Genomic DNA, 5,738 nt, shown 5'->3' on the forward strand with positions numbered 1-5,738 from the left:
CCTCCCCATACCCAGTACAGCAGTCATCATAGGGAGGCCCCTTGAGCCTCGGGTACAAGCACGGGTACAAGCCTTTCAAATCAGCCAGCCAACTTCCTGGCTCAGAGTAGAGCCAGTCCTTCAGGTAGAATCTCCGTCAACACCACCTGGAAACTTCTCTGCTCTCATTTTGGAACCCCTTCTAGAATTCAGGAGTTCTTAACCAGGGGTCCACAAACCCTTAGAATGGCTTACATTTACCCATTTTTCTGGCTTTCATCAATATCTAAGAAAGATTCAAGATTAAAATACTGAATAATAACCAAATCTCTTTGGAAATGTGAATCTCCCAGTGAGAGAAAGCCAGAAGCTTTGAGCAGTTACTTTCTCTCCCTGCCTTGTATGGTTCTGGCAGGAAATTTTTTAAAACCTGGAGCTCTGCCAGCCCCCTTTTCCAAGAGCCCCCACATGAAACCCAGGTCACATAAAAGGCCAGGACAGCCACCATTCCCAGCTTTCCCCACACCAGATTAGGGTACTGAGGGGGGCATGACTCTGCACCTCTGAACGTAGACCTTTCCAGCTGGTTGGGGAGGTTGCAAACGGGGGCTGGTACAGAGGCTCGGGCTGTCAAAGCCAAACTGAACGTGACTCACCCCAGAACATTTCCCGAAGCTCTGAACGCTGCTGGTGCACCATCTCACCCAAGGCCTTATCCAGGGAAGGGCCAGCAGCCTTGGGGAGTACTCTGAGGGCAGAGCTGGGCAGACAAAACAAAACCAGGGACGGATGTGAAGCGGTCACCAGCTTGCCCCTTTTCTTGTAGCTGAGCTGCTTTGCTCACCAGGCAGATGAGGATGGGTAATAGCTAGTGGAAGATAGGAGGAGGGAGGGAAGGAAAATGCCAGACCCTTTTTCCAGAGGTCTCAGTTTTGAATTTAATGGGCAGTGTTAGCCAGGAATGAGAGAGGCTCCAGGCCCAAGGGACCAGAAGACAAAGGCTCTTGAGGAAGTAGAAGGAAGAGGAGGAGGGAAGTGGGGGCCTGGGCATTGTGTGGGAGAGCAACCCCTCTATCTGTTTCAATCACTGGTGGGGTTAAGGTTACTCTGCACTTGAGGCCCAAGCTCCTTTGTGGGGTCTGTGACATCAGCCATTGTGATGGTAATGGAAGGGCCTCTCTCACAGGGGGCACCCTTCATTGGCCAGCCCACATCAACTCCCAGAGAGGACTGAAGCTTATGTTCCCTCAGGGTGGGGGCAGGATGTGGGCCCAGGACTGGACCCAAGACAACAGCCACCTCCCAGGCTGAAACCACTGCTAAGTGCACCTTCCAAGCCCAAGCTATGACCTTCCTCTCTCCAAAGCTCCAGAAAAGGAATGGAATCTGAACATTGAGACGCTTTTCTGGCCCTAAACAATCCTTCCATTCTCTAGGCTCAATGATGGGTCTATTTCCTCCTGTAAATAGGTCTCGTAATCTTCAACTTTACCTTTGCTTCTGAGGGTAATTAATTAGATCTCCCTCTTGTTCCCACACACTCTCCTCTCTGTTACAAGGCTCAGGTTCAGCTGGGTGGATGGCTTTTCTTTCTTTCTATTCCATAGAGTGCTTATTTTTAAAGCTGATGGAGTAGGTCCCACACTCCCTAGTGAACCCCTTCTCCGGAGAAGCCTGCTGGTCCGTGGGCACAGGAAGGGGGTCTCGGACTGCCCAGCTGATGGCTTTCAGATAGCCAGTTCTGAGCAGCCATTTCACCGTTTCCCCAGGTACGTTTCCAAGATTTTAGGGAAGAGGCCAGGGAAGGAGATTTTAGGTAACACTCCCAAGAGCAGCGTGGAGGGTTAAGTGGTAATTTGGCCACTGGAGAAAAAGGGAGACACAGGTGGGCATGGGAGAAAGATCAAAGGATCAAAGAGTCCCCCTTCCCCAAGGGTGAGGAAAAACAGTAAGGCTTCCGGTGCAGGGAGCATGAGAGCAGCAAGGGAGGAGGGGTGAGGACAGGGCCCCACCAGACAGCCAGTGTAGAGGCAGCTTTGGGGAGGCGGTCCTGCAGGCCGTCAGTGGAACCCCAGAGACACCGACGATTTCTAGTATCCTTGTACTGATCAGAAGCTTCTGCGCCATAATGAGCTCTTCGAAGACAGGAACGACATTATACACCTGTCTAAATCTCCTGTAGCTTCTTGCCCAGCAAATGGCACATGGGCACTCATGACCAAATGAATCACACTTGTAGTAGGGATAGTCCCTACCAAGGGAGGGGGCTGTGAGAGCTGCCATCCCTGCTGGGGGGGGCGGGGGGGCGGGGGGGAATATTCTGTCACTGACATCATTTAGAAAGCATATGGTTGATAATATGAAGCAAACCAACTTTCAGTCTGTTTTGTTATGGTTTTAAAATTCTCTACAATCATATTCCACCCCAGTCTTGGTATGCCATGGGGTAAAGAACAGGTAGGTTGTAAACAGATTGAGTCAGGTGAGAAACCAATGTAGCAGTTTAATTCATGATGAACAGGCTACCATCCTGGTGGTGGTGGTGAACGTGTGTGTACATGTATATGTGTGTGTGCGTGTGTAGGTATCTCATAGAACAGGGGCTTCCCCCACTGGACCCTTATCCCATTTCCCACATCTAATCACTGGTAACAGTATGATGATGTTTTTTCAGATCATTTTAATATGCGTGTACTGACTTTTTCACACAAAAAATATGATTATAGTATCTCATATTACAGGCTTTTTTCCCACTTAATGTATCTTAAACGTCCTTCATGGCAACATATTAGAATTTCTTCATCTGCTATGTAGCCCATAATTATCTCTTTTCATTGCATAGATGTACCTTGAGTTTATTTAACTAAATCTGAATTAATGAATATTTGAGACATTTCCAGTGTTTTATGATTATAAACCATATTGCAAGACATTTATGTACATCTTTGCCTTCTTCCTTAGATGTTTCTATACCATAAAATTTCAGGAGTGGAATTGATTAGTGAAAGCCTATAAAATTATAAATGTTTATAGAAATCATGTATTACTCTTTTGAAAATCACCAGTTTACACTCTTTCCAATAGAATATGAGTTTGTTTCTCTATATATCCTCAGCCCTAAGTAATATCAATATTTTTATTCTTGCCAATCTTTTAAATAAAAAAATGATTTCCCTTTGTTTTATTTACATTTCTCTCATAGTGAGCTTACGCATCTGTTTGTATTGTTTGTTGGTCATTTGTATTTCCTCTTGTAGGAAATGGCTACCCATATATTATGTCTTTAAAAATAAAATTAGGGGGAGCGTTTGAGATCATGCTCCCCGGCATATGTCATCCGTTTGGCTCAGATAAGCTCTTTTGAAAGTTCTCTACAGGTCTGGACGTTCTTACATTGACGTTTCCTTGGTGTAGAACAACAGGATTCCGAAGGGCACGGTGGTAGGTACCAGCAGTGGCCCAACGAGCCCCACTGGCTCCCCGCGTTGCATCGGGTGGAGTGGGGCGAGTTTCTCTTGGAATTCTGGGCCTCCTTGCTTTAAGTGGCAGGTCATGACTTTATTTGAGCTGTTCTTGGAAAGTGCTCGAGGTAGGTAAGAGTTGAGATAATCCAGGGGGAAAAAACGGGTTGCTGCTTTTGATTTAGGTTTTTAATTGGATTGCTTACTGAGCGTCTGAACAAAATTTTTGCTGGTTAAATGAGAGACTGAACTCTCTCTGGCTCTGAAAGAGAAAGGACACTCACTTCCGCAACCCAAATGGCCAGTGGGGTTAGGACAGTCGTTCACATCCCCGAATCCGGAACGACAGAGACGGGTGCCATGAAGTGTCCAGTGCAGTAGCGCAGCCGACAGCAACAGCTGGGATTTTTACTTCTTCAATAATTAGAAATCTGCTCTCCCTCAAACTTATGCCAGCCTCCGGCCGCTCTCTGTGTTTTTGGAGCTTCGATGTGTACTCATGCGTTCACTTCCACCAATCACAATGCCTTCCCTGGCAGGCAAAATGTAAACTGCATTGAAAACGTTGGTGTAAATGCATTCCTTTTTAGATCTTTTTAAAAACAGAAGTGTAAACATTAGAATTTCCACATTTTTTATTCAGTATAATTATGGATGTTTTATGTTTTCGTTACTGTTATAAATGACATCTTTCCTTCCATGTTCTATATTTTCTTTTTGTTTTAATTACAGAAGTAATACGTAAACAGCTATCATCAGACTGGCAAAAATCTTGAAGTCTAATATTACCAGATATTGGTGAAGATATGGAAAAACGATGACAAAAAGATAAATTAATACAGCTACTTTAGAAAGCAGTTTGGTGGTGGAGATCTAAATCCCTTATCTGCAATTCAGAAATCCAGAAAGCTCTGAAAAGCAAAAGCTCTTTCTTAACTCATGCGGCGGCAAACCCTGGCCTGACGCGAAGCTATTCATTATCTTTCTTTATCTCACTTGACATGTATATTTCTTCTTCTCACCACAGAATAAGTAACATATTTGATTCCGGAATACTTCCCCAAACTCTGCTGAGAGTGTTATATATGGCATTTACTCCATACTGCCTTTCTAAAATCCAAATATTCTTATTCTGGAACACATCTAGCCCTAAGGTTTTTAAACAATGTATTGCGGGTTGACAGTCTTATGTGTATATCCTAAGTTAAAGGCATGTATATCCCAAGACTCAGCATTCTGCTTCTAAAAATATTCTCTGGTGAAATACATCCACATGTGCATAAGGAGGCATAAGATTGTTCATTCTAGCATTGTTTTTAATTATGAAAAATTAGAAATAACCTAAATGCCCATTAATAGGAGAATAAATTCTGCTATATTAATCTAATAGAATATTATACAGAAGTAAAATGAACTATATCTAAATGAATAAATGTTTTAAAAGTTATTGAATAAAAAAAAGCCATTGAAGAATGATAGCAGTACAATACAATTTAACATTTGAAAACATTCATGAGAAGAATAAACACCAAATTCAGCATAGTAGCTATCTCTGGAGAGGGAGGAGAACAAGAATGAAGTCCCCTAGGATACACAAATTTTTTTTTTTTTACTTTATCTATGATGTCTAACTTCTTTTTTAAAAATATGAAATGAATATGGGAAAATATGGAAACGTTTTTACAAATAGATTTGCCTTCCGCATAATGTTCTCAGTCTTTTTAATGACCACATAGTGTGACTAGGCCTGAATGTACCCATCTCTCGTTCTTTCTCTTGCTTTCACTTGCTAACTTTCACAAAAACTGCTGAAGCAAACATCTTCGATATCTTCATACAAGTGTACATATATTTCTATAAGATTTCTAGTAATTCTTAGAAGCAGAATCACTAGGTAAAAGTACACATTTTATATTTTGCCAGATAATGCAAAAAGGCTCTGCTGGTTGATATCCTTTGCAACGACTTAGGAGAATGCCTGTTTCTCCACAGGCTCAGTAAGACTGTCAAACCAGGGTGGGAGAAGCAATGTGTTAATTTGCAATCGCCAATTTCCATTAAGCAGAATCATCTTTTTGTATCCCATTAACCATTTATAGTTATTCTCAAGAAACTGCCTTTGATATATTTATCAATTAGAAGTATGTTGAGCTGCAAATATTGAAAATGGCTTATCAGTGCAATAAAGAGTAGGGTAGGGGTTTTTTGGTATTTTGTTTTGGTTTGGGGGCGTCGACACAAGAATTCTGGAGGTTTAAGCATCAGTAATACTGGACTAGAGCAGGTGAGCAGCACTGA

This window comes from Pteropus vampyrus, unplaced genomic scaffold (assembly GCF_000151845.1).
Source record: "Pteropus vampyrus isolate Shadow unplaced genomic scaffold, Pvam_2.0 Scaffold113, whole genome shotgun sequence".
Classification (NCBI taxonomy): domain Eukaryota; kingdom Metazoa; phylum Chordata; class Mammalia; order Chiroptera; family Pteropodidae; genus Pteropus; species Pteropus vampyrus.